At 42.3% G+C, this 12,202-nt stretch overlaps 1 protein-coding gene across 1 annotated transcript in view; it reads left to right on the top strand.

Moving 5' to 3' along the window:
* Positions 1-278: 278 nt before the first annotated feature.
* The window catches only part of LOC126336690 (caspase-1-like), a 112,779-nt gene continuing 100,855 nt past the window's right edge, over positions 279-12,202 (top strand). Inside the window, exon 1 of the mRNA XM_050000641.1 lies at positions 279-490. The gene's annotated coding sequence lies outside the window, so the exon portion shown is untranslated. The remainder of the gene's footprint in view (positions 491-12,202) is intronic.

The raw sequence follows: 12,202 nt of genomic DNA, 5'->3' as shown, positions 1-12,202 counted from the left end.
GCTCTGTCTCTACCTACCTAGTCGGCGGCGGAATGCTTCTTCCCTTTTCCAGTTAGGTTAATGTTCAATTATTGTTTCTACTGTGAGCAATGTTAATTTCAGAAAAAAATCGTGATTTCCTGCCAGCTTGCGTAATACTGGAGCACGTGTGGTGGAACCCAGTGACTGCTATTCGTAGTTAGCACAGTCGGCTACTTCACTGTTAGCATTCTTCGTTCTCTGAACGCGGCGTATTTGCGCGCCAATACACCGGTCTTCTTCTGATAATGTGTTGGCAGGTAACTCGTTTGCCGGCCGTGAGAAGACCGATATCGTGTATCACAGATAAGGATGGCCCGCCATACCGATACACGGAGCACATCACATCCCGACGGCACAACGGCGGCGTCGCTCCATCGATAGAATCACACTCGCAGTGTCTGTCACTTGCAGTCGTCATTCGGCTGCCAGGCTGGACAGACGGTGATTTGACTGCAGGACAATCGCGAAGGTAAGGAAATATCACCACGACAGACGTGACAACATTACAATTCGTATTGTCCAACAGCTATATCCCGGCAGTGTGCTAAGCACGAAGGTATTTTTATTTATTTGTTTATTTTTCATTTAGAAGAATCTTCTGCAGTTCCTAACTAAGTTACTGCATCTACATTTACGTTCAAACTTTGCAAATCACATTGAAGTGCATGGCAGAGGATGCTTATCACTGAATCACATATTAGTATTTTTCGTGTTCTAATAGCGAAAAAATGATTGCTTGATCTACATCTACATCTACATCCATACTCCGCAAGCCACCTGACGGTGTGTGGTGGAGGGTACCCTGAGTACCTCTATCGGTTCTCCCTTCTATTTCAGTCTCGTATTGCTCGTGGAAAGAAGGATTGCCAGTATGATTCTGTGTGGGCTCTAATCTTTCTGATTTTATCCTCATGGTCTCTTCGCGAGATATACGTAGTAGGGAGCAATATACTGCTTGACTCTTCGGTGAAGGTATGTTCTCGAAACTTTAACAAAAGCCCGTACCGAGCTACTGAGCGTCTCTCCTGCAGAGTCTTCCACTGGAATTTATCCATCATCTCCGTAACGCTTTCGCGATTACTAAATGATCCTGTAACGAAGCGCGCTGCTCTCCGTTGGATCTTCTCTATCTCTTCTATCAACCCTATCTAGTACGGATCCCACACTGCTGAGCAGTATTCAAGCAGTGGGTGAATAAGCGTACTGTAACCTACTTCCTTTGTTTTCGTATTGTATTTCCGTAGGATTCTTCCAATGAATCTCAGTCTGGCATCTGCTTTACCGAGGATCAACTTTATATGATCATTCCATTTTAAATCACTTCTAATGCCTACTCCCAGATAATTTATGGAATTAACTGATTCCAGTTGCTGACCTGCTATTTTGTAGCTAAATGTTAAGGGATCTATCTTTCTATGTATTCGCAACACATTACACTTGTCTACATTGAGATTCAATTGTCATTCCCTGCACCATGCGTCAATTCGCTGCAGATCCTCCTGCAGTTCAGTACAATTTTCCATTGTTACAACCTCTCGATACACCACAGCATCATCTGCAAAAAGCCTCAGTGTACTTCCGATGTCATCCACCATGTCATTTATGTATATTGTGAATAGCAGCGGTCCTATGACAGTCCCCTGCGGCACTCCTGAAATCACTCTTACTTCGGAAGACTTCTCTCCATTGAGAATGACATGCTGCGTTCTGTTATCTAGGAACTCCTCAATCCAATCACACAATTGGTCTGATAGTCCATATGCTCTTTGCTCTTTGAACGACTGTGGGGAACTGTATCGAACGCCTTGCGGAAGTCAAGAAACACGGCATCTACCTGTGAACCCGTGTCTATGGCCCTCTGAGTCTCGTGGACGAATAGCGCGAGCTGGGTTTCACACGACCGTCTTTTTCGAAACCCATGCTGATTCCTACAGAGTAGATTTCTAGTCTCCAGAAAAGTCATTATACTCGAACATGATGCCCCTGTAATTACTCTAATCTTCTCATCGCGGTCCCCACTCGTACATTACGTAGGTGTTTGAACTATATTCCAGCGTTCCTCGGTTAGTACAGGTTCTTGAAACATTGTAAGTGGGCTTTCGTGGGATAATTAGCATCCGTCAAGCTTCTGCCAATTCACACTTTTAAGCATTTCCGTGACGCTCGCCTTTGAGTCAAACAAACCTGTGACCATTCCTGCTGCCGTTCTTTGTATACATTCAATAACCACTGCCAGTTCTATCTTGTATCTGCTGCCGTTCTTTGTATACATTCAATAACCACTGCCAGTTCTATCTTGTATGTGTCGTGCACACTCGAGCAGTATTCTAAGATGCGTCGCATTAGTATTTTTTAAGCAGTCTCCTAGTATCCCGCCAATGAACCGAAGTTTGCCACCTGCTTTATCTGCGACTGAGCCTATGGGCTCATTCTACATCATGTCCACACAAATTGTTACATCCACGTATGTGAGTTGACTGATTCAAGTTGTAACTCATTCATATTTTAATCATAGACTACTACTTTTTTTGCTTTAGTCACACGTGTAGTTTTACATTTCTGTACCTCTAATGCCTGAATATCTGTGCAGCGTTTTTCAAGACACCACCGTGGAAACTTTGCATTACATAGCTACATATTCTCCTACGTTCAGATGCAATCTTTGATACTTTAGGTACTTTTAATTTCTATCCATACAGGCTTGAAATTCTAGTAATAAAATAGATAGAAGGAGAAAGACTGTGAACTACTGTTGAGATGATAAGCCTGGTAAATTTCCTTGGAAGAACGAAACATTTTTGAAGTGCGTTCGTGGTTGATAAGTATGATTATTCCAAGGATCGTGTGAAGAATTTCAATAATGTATAGCGTACAATTGATTGTTGACAGCGTCTGAATTGGTCAATGTGTAGACTGCAATTGAAAATTGAAAAACAGAATTCCGTGCTGTTATTAAACATTATCATTTGAAGGGTTGGATTGCCGCACAAACCACAACAGAAGTGATTAAGTTCTCGCGGACTCCTTCATCACTGAGAACCGTTTGCTTTTGGATTAAAGAATTTAAACGTGTTCGGTCAAGCACCACCCGTTGAATGAGGCCACAGTAAAGGGAACCATTGACAAAATCCATGATTTGGTAATGCAAGACCTCCAAATTAAAATTCATAAGATTCCTGAGATTGTCGGCATCGCAGATTAGCGAGTGTATAACATTCTGCACGGATAGTTGGCTTTTAAGAATCTGTGCGAGGTGAGCTGCGATCGCTTATAGTCGACCGAAAGCGCATCCGTCACAATCTGCATCTACGTGGATTTCAAATCACACTTAAGCGCCTGGCAGAGGATTCATCGAACCACCTTCACAATAATTCTCTGTTATTCCAATCTCTAAAAGCTCGCCGAAAAAACGAACACCTATATCGTTCCGAGCGAGCTCAGACTTCCTTCTTTTATTATGATGATGGCGTGAACAAGATATTTTCGCTTTCGAAGATGGGAGTTGGTGATTGAAATTTCGTGAGAAGATTCCACCGCAACGAAAAGCGCCATTGTTTTAATGATTTCCACCCCAAATCCTGTATCATGTCAGGGAGACTCCCCTATTTAGCGATAATACAAAACATGCTGCCTTTCGCTGAACTTTCTCGATGTTCTCCGTTAATCCCATCTGCGAAGGATCCCAGACCGCGCAGCAGTATTCCAGAGGAGGACGGACAAGCGTAATGTGGGCAATCTTCTTAGTAGATCTGTTACATTTTGTAGCGTTCTCGCTTCCCGCGCCCGGGTTCCCGGGTTCGATTCCCGGCGGGGTCAGGGATTTTCTCTGCCTCGTGATGGCTGGGTGTTGTGTGTTGTCCTTAGGTTAGTTAGGTTTAAGTAGTTCTAAGTTCTAGGGGACTGATGACCATAGATGTTAAGTCCCATAGTTACATTTTCTAAGTGTCTTGGCAATAAAACTCAGTCTTCGGTTTGCATTCCCCACAATATTTTCTGTGTGTTCTTTCCGATTTAAATTGTTCGTAATTGTAATTTTTAATTACTTAGTTGAATTTACGGCCTTTAGATCTGACTGATTTATAGTGTAATCGAAGTTTAACGGATTCCTTTTAGCACTCATATGGATCACCTCACACCTTTTTATTATTTAGGTCAAATTCCTGTTTTTGGACCATTCAGATATCTTTCCTAAATCGTTCTGAAACTTGTTTTGATATTGTGATGAGTTTATTAGACGATAAACGGCAGCATCATCTGCAAACAACCTAATTCCGCTGCTCAGATTGTCTCCTAAATCGTTTATGTAGATAAGGAACAGCAGAGGACGTATAACACTACTTTGATGAACGCCAGACGAGCGGTTCTAGGTGCTAGTCTGGAACTGGGCGACCGCTACGGTCGCAGGTTCCAATCCTGCCTCGGGCATGGATGTGTATGATGTCCTTAGGTAGGTTTAAGAAGTTCTAAGTTCTAGGGGACTGATTACCTCAGATGTTAAGTCCCATAGTGCTTAGAGCCATTTGAACCATTTTTGGAACGCCAGAAATCACTTCCGTTGTAGTCTATGGCTTTCCGTCGATTACTACGAAATGTGACCTCTCTGAAATAAAGTCACGGATCCAGTCATATAACTGAGATGATATTCCATTAGCACGCAATTTCACTACAAGTCGCTTGTGCGGTACAGTGTCGAAAACTTTTTGGAAATCTATAAATACGGAATCAATTTAAAATCGCTTGTCAATAGCACTCAACACTTAGTGTGTCTAAAGAGCTAGTTGTGTTTCACAATAGCGATGTTTTTTAAATCCGTGTTGATTGTGTGTGAATAGACAGTTCTCTTCGACGAAATTCGTAATGTTCAAATGCAATATATGATCCAAAATCCAGCTGGATATTGACATTAATGATCTAGACAAGTAATTTAATGGCTTACTCCTACTAATAACTCTGTTTTCGCAGCACTGTCGTCGACAATATTTCCATTGCTATCGCGCAGAAAGTGCATTGACTGGTCTTGCCGCTAGCTTACTTTACATAGCACACAATCTCTTTGGATTTTCTGACAGGTTTTGAGATAAAGTATCGTTGTGGAAACTGTTATAAGCATCTCTCATTGATGTACGCGCTAAATTTCGAGCTTCTGTAAAAGATCGCCAATCTTGGATATTTTGCGTTCGTGTAAATGTGGCATGATTTTTTCGTTGTTTCTGCAGCAGTGTTCTGATCTGTTTTGTGTACCGAGGGGAATAGTTCAAGAAAATGTCTGGCGATGTTTAATCGCAATACGCAGGACATTTTGCGCCAGTTTGTGACTGTTGATGAAACCTGAATTCACTATTACACACCAGTCAAAACAATGGACAAATTCTGGCGAAACAGCACCGAAGAAGGCGAAGACTATTTAGTCAGCTGTTAAGGCGATGGCCACTGTTTTCTGGGATTTCGAAGGAATAATTCTCATAGATACCATGGAAAAGGCACAACCACAACGGAACCTATTATGCTTCATTGTTGGATCGTTTGAAACTTGCTTTGGCTGAAAAAAGACCAAGATTGGCACGCAAAAATCCGATGTTTCACCGGTATAATGCACCATCCCACACATCAGCGATACCAATGGCGAAAGCGCAAGTTCCTCATCCACCCCATTCATCAGAATTAGGCCAAAATGACTTCTTCTTGTTCCCTAACATGAAACCTTGGCTTGCTGGGAAGAAATTTTCATCAGCTTTGGAAGAAGTGATAGTTGCAGTCAACGAGTATTTTGCAGAATGTGACAGAATCTATTTTTCCGATGGGCCGAAAAAGTCTAAAGATCACTGGACCCTGTGTACACTCAAAAGAGACAACTGCGAGAAGTAAATTGAATTGTCTACGTAACATTTTTCTTGCTTTTTTTAAAATCAGACTTATCAAACCGCCGTCGTACAATGTGTGTTTCAACTTCACGGTAGTTACTCAATTTTTTCAATTAAATTGTATCGACCTTTTGCTAGAAATAATACACTTACTTACGAGTGTGCTTCAACATTGGTGAATACAACTAAGTAATTTATTTTGTACATATCAGTACTTGAAATGTCAGAGATTTATGTTCGCTTCATAAGTTACGCGCTGTGAAGCTATTAATTTCGAGATTGTTCTGACTCATTAGGAATTAAATACTTGTCAGAAAAGAAAACCGCGTTTTTGCGAGGTCTTCCAGCAGTTTCTATTGGTGTACAGCAAGTTTAGTATTTCGCAATAAGACGAGGTTTAGAAGTAGGTAGTGCGGAAGTGCGCAGGAAAACTTACAGGAGCCGAACGTACTCGAATAATTGATTTCACATGCCTCCTCGCTAGATTCTTCACTTTTGCCTGTATCAAGCGCTGGACATAATTGTGCGTATCCCATTTACTTGCTGCGATATTTGCCATTATTGTATCACATTGGTGGTTTACCTCTTCTCTGGAAAAGTGGAGAAAGTAGGAATACGGAAGATATCTATTTACAAGAGAGTTAGCGCAACTTATGGTCGCAGTTGCAACTGAGCTGTGATATGTTTGAGCTGCTGATTACAAAAATGTATAAACTGTCGTCGCCAATTACACTGTAAGCTACGAAGATGCAATATTCCGCTCACAGTGGACCATACCTAAAATGATATGCTGAATTTAGCAACTTTACTGGTAAACAGTGTTCCTCTAATTAATGTAGTTATTTGCAGTGTATGCTATGATCGATACGCGCCACGCTGTACCGAAGGTCACCTGAAGAAGTGTCGATGCAACATCAAGGGGAACCAGACAGACATTACGCATGAGCAAGGTAACCAGTATAATAGTGACCACCGTCTGTGTTGCATTAACCTAGGGCCCCCCAGGCTGTTAATTCTTCCGTTTTTGTGGTACCAATTACGTAGCGCGTCATGTTACTCTCATTGTCAACGTAACTGTGTGATAATGAATCCTGCAAATATAGCGAGCATGATTGTCAGCCATTACAAACACAAAAGAAGATCTACAGAATTACAATAAAGGGGATAAATGCAGCAGCATTCATAATCAATGTGTCAGATGAAGCAGTGGCAACCAATGATAATAACATACGGGTACATCACGAAAATACAATAGACTATATAGAAGTATATGAATACGCATAAGAAGACTTGTCTGAGTGTGAAAAACTAATGCATGTTCCAGGATCTGATAGTGACGAAGAGCTGTTACGAAACGATGGAAGCCAGTCGTCTACGTATCTGCAAGCCCACTGAAGAGGAAGAAGTAGGATATTATAACCTTTGAATAGGCAAAGGAGATAACTGCATTCCGGTATTCAGGGGAAACTGAAAGATTAAGCTTCTATACAGTACAGAAACCATATCGTATGGTGCAAGAGATACGCCATCTGCGATAATCACGTCACGTGGTGGAGGAAGGCCAGGACTCAAAACAACATGATAGACGGTTATGTAGCTGAAAAATTCAGGTTGGCGATAACTGTTGTAGGCGCTAATGTTCACGACAGGGATATTATTGCTTGGTGTTTGGAAAAGGCCCGAGAAATTGGACTGATGCGATTCACTGGATCTGTACATGGATTAATTGCAAGGTTTAAATGGAGATACATCTTGGATCACGGGCAATAACAAAATATGTAACCACTAAAGCCTGGAATACAAATGCTGACGTGAATGAAGGATGTGACAGGTTTCGCAAGGAGGTAATGTCCTTACTGAACACCGTGGAGCGTATACGGATTTATAACACCGATCGGAGTGGTGTAAGGAAAGAACTTCACTCATCGCGAAATCCGCAATTGAAGGGAGAAAAGTCGGTGAGAACTTCGGTGCGTAGTGATCGTACAGCAACTCAATCTTACACCATCCAGCCCGTTACGTCGGCAAGTGCATGCGTGCTTCCAAAGTTGCTGGTAATTTACCAGGGAACTAGAGGTCAGCTTGGAATGCGAGTGGTGCAACACATGCTGAAACCGCAAAATCTGATTCAAGTTTTCTCGAAGTCCAGCCTAATCACGAAATAAATAGTGACGCAATTCTTTCAAGACGTCTACTTCCCATACGCAGCGAAAGAATCTTTTATTCTGGTTGATTCGCAAGGTATATGTCGTGACAGGACACATTTCGATGCTATCCTGCCTCAAAACTCGGTGTACACAGTCAAAACCGTCCCTACTTGGTGCGCATCTTACGTTTACCCACTTGATGTACTATTTTCCAACAGTTCAAGGCGGTGGTGATGCGGATTGAAGATCACAGTATCCTTAACGACAATCAGTTCACACCACCGTCGAGGATTTTAACGTCGTTGCTGGTAGGTATCCTACACAGTCAGTTCTATTCTCCAGTCTTCGCAGACTTTGTTCGGTACTCCTGGCCTGTAGATGGATACGATGACTTCAGACAAGAGAAGTTTCAAACACCGCCCGGACGTTTTTTTTTTTTTTTTTTATAACCCAGCGCAGTGTGACTCGGAAGACTGCTTCATTTGGGCATTCATGAAGTTCTCCTACTGTGGTAAGAAGTATTTTAACTGCATTTTACACTCTGTGGTCATGTTCATTCTCGTAATCTTTTGTCAAGAGCTACCAACAACCCATTTTTTGAACTCGGTGACTGAACATGTGCATAACTGTCAAGTTCAGAGTAATTTTCGACTGTAGATACTGTGCGTTTATTTTTAATGTACATGTAAAACTCTTACACACTTCTTTGATGCAATTGCAGTCGCAGCTTGCGCTAATTCCCTTGTTTCTTGTGACGAATACCTGAGTGGCCTTTTAACGACACTGCGTGAATGGATCTATTTCCTTTCTTGACCTTCAATATTAACCCCACCACGTCATAATCAGATTTCCACTTCCGATGCTCTAATTGCTCCACAACACTATTGTCAGCTGAAATTTGTTTTCCTCCATTACCAGATAACTAACATAAATTTTTCTTTAATTGTGATTGCTTCTGCAGTACAAAGATAACTGAACGGCTGCAGTAAAAACATTTTCGCTGTCTGTAACACGGGGGTCCGCATCTCGTGGTCGTGTGGTAGCGTTCTCGCTTCCCGCGCCTGGGTTCCCGGGTTCGATTCCCGGCGGGGTCAGGAATTTTCTCTGCCTCGTGATGGCTGGGTATTGTGTGTTGTCCTTGGGGTAGTTAGGTTTACGTAGTTCTAGGGGAGTGATGACCATAGATGTTAAGTCGCATAGTGCTCAGAGCCTTTTGAACCATTTTACAAATAATACTGCCATCCAGTACCCTCATGTGCTTTGGACCCTCAGCACAGATGCGCAGCAAATCTATCCCCTTTATTGACACGCGTTGTTTCCCATGGCCGCTGTCGAAAATAATTTCTAGGCCCCTTTAAACCTCCTTCTACGTCTGCATCTACGCATATACTCCGCAAGCCAGCGAATGGGGAATGGCGGAGGATACACTGTACCACTAATAGTTATTTTCTTTCGTGTTCCACTCACGCGAAGAAAAACTACTGTCTCTATGCCTCCGAACAAGCCCTATTTTCTTTTATCTTATCTTTGTGCTCCTTAAGCGAAATGTACGTTGCCGGCAGTAGAATCGTTCTACAGTCAGTTTCAAATGCCAGTTCTCTACATTTTCTCATTAGTGTTTCGCTAAAAGAAAGTCGACTTCCCTCCAGCGATTCCCATTTGAGTTCACGAAGCATCTCCGTAATACTAGCATGTTGATCTAACCTATCAGAAACAAATCTAACAGCACTGCTCTGAATTGCTTCGATGTCTTCCTTTAATCTGACCTGGTGGGGATCCCAAACTCAAAAATTACTCAAAAATTGGACACGCTAATGTTCTATACGCGGTCTCCTATATATATAAGTTCCACTTTCCTAAAATTCTCCCAGTTAACCGAAGTCGACCATCCGCCTACCCTACTACAATCCTTACGCGCTCGTTTCATTTCACATCGATTTGCAACGTTAAACCTAGATGGCTGTTACAAGCAGCACACGAGTAATGCTGTATTTGAACATTAGGGATTGTTTTTCTTACTCATCTGGATTAACCTACATTTTTCTACATTTTGAGCAAGCAACCATTCATCACACCAACTAGAAATTTATCTTTTGATCCATGGTGGATACGGGACAGCGACTGCTCACATATTTACCAAAGAAAAATTACTAACCAGCTGTACGTTTTCAGAAGTTGTTATTTTGTTATGATGACCAGTTTCGGGATCTCATTAATGCCATCTTCAGTCCGCTATGCACTTCATGTGTAGAGAATCAGATACGGCGATGCCTATACAGGGTTGTCCATAGATCGTGACCGGACCAAATATCTCACGAAATAAGCGTCAAACGAAAAAACTACAAAGAACAAAACTTGTCTAGCTTGAAGGGGGAAACCAGATGGCGCTATGGTTGGCCCGCTAGATGGCGCTGCCAGAGGTCAAACGGATATCAACTGCGTTTTTTTTTTAAATAGGAACCCCCATTTTTTATTACATATTCCTGTACTACGTAAAGAAATATGAATGTTTTAGTTGGACCACTTTTTTCGCTTTGTGATACATGGCGCTGTAATAGTCACAAACATATGGCTCAAAATTTTAGACGAAAAATTGGTAACAGGTAGGTTTTTTAAATTGATATACAGAACGTAGGTACGTTTGAACATTTTATTTCGGTTGTTCCAGTGTGATACATGTACCTTTTGTGAACTTATCATTTCTGAGAACGCATGCTGTTATACCGTGACTACCTGTAAATACCACATTAATGCAATAAATGCTCAAAATGATGTCCGTCAACCTCAATCCATTTGGAAATACGTGTAATGGCATTCCTCTCAACAGCGAGTAGTTTGCCATCCATAATGTTCGCACATGCATTGACAATGCGCTGACGCATGTTGTCAGGCGTTGTCGGTGGATCACGATAGCAAATATCCTTCAACTTTTCCCACAGAAAGGAATCCGGGGTCGTCAGATCAGGTGATCGAGCGGGCCATGGTATGGTGCTTCGACGACCAATCCACCTGTCATGAAATATGCTATTCAATACCGCTTCAACCGCACGCGAGATATATGCCGGACATCCGTCGTGTTGGAAGTACATCGCCATTCTGTCGAGCAGTGAAACATCTTATAGTTACATCGGTAGAACGTTACGTAGGAAATCAGCATACATTGCACCATTTAGATTGCCATCGATAAAATAGGGGCCAATTATCCTTTCTCCCATAATGCCGTACCGTACATTAACCCCCCAAGGTCGCTGATGTTCCACTTGTCATAGCCATCGTGGATTTTCCGCTGCCCAGTAGTGCATATTGTGCCGGTTTACGTTGCCGCTGTTGGTGAATGACGCTTGGTTGCTAAATAGAACGCGTGCAAAAAATCTGTCATCGTCCCGTAATTTCTCATGTTCCCAGAGGTAGAATTGTACACGATGTTCAAAGTCGTCGCCATGCAATTCCTGGTGTATAGAAATATGGTACGGGTGCAATCGATGTTGATGTAGCATTCTCAACACCGACGTTTCTGAGATTCCCGAATCTCGCGCAATTTGTCTGCTACTGATGTGCGGATAAACCACGACAGCAGCTAAAACACCTACTTGGACATCATCATTTGTTGCAGGTCATGGTTGACGTTTCACAGGTGGCTGAACACTTCCTGTTTTCTTAAATAACGTAACTACCCGGTGAAAGGTCCGGACACTTGGATGATGTCGTCCAGGATACCGAGCAGCATACATAGCACACGCCCGTTGTGCATTTTGATCACAATAGCCACACATCGACACGATATCGACCTTTTTCCGCAATTCGTAAACGGTCCATTTTAACACGGGTAATGTATCTCGAAGCAAATACCGTCCGCACTGGAGGAATGTTACGTGATACCACGTACTTATACGTTTGTGACTATTACAGCGCCATCTATCACAAAGCGCTAAAAGTGGTCCAACTAAAACATTCATATTTCTTTACGTAGTACAGGAATATGTAATAAAAATGGGGGTTCCTGTTTTAAAAAACGCAGTTGATATCCGTTTGACCTATGGCAGCACCATCTAGCGGGCCAACCATAGCGCCATCTGGTTTCCCCCTTCAAGCTAGACGAGTTTCGTTCATTGTAGTTTTTTCGTTTGATGCTTATTTCGTGAGATATTTTGCCCGGTCACTATCAATGGACCA

The sequence above is a fragment of the Schistocerca gregaria genome, chromosome 2 (assembly GCF_023897955.1).
Source record: "Schistocerca gregaria isolate iqSchGreg1 chromosome 2, iqSchGreg1.2, whole genome shotgun sequence".
NCBI classification, from domain to species: domain Eukaryota; kingdom Metazoa; phylum Arthropoda; class Insecta; order Orthoptera; family Acrididae; genus Schistocerca; species Schistocerca gregaria.
The sequence above is the reverse complement of the archived record's forward strand: the minus strand, read 5'-3'. Positions and strand labels throughout refer to the sequence as shown.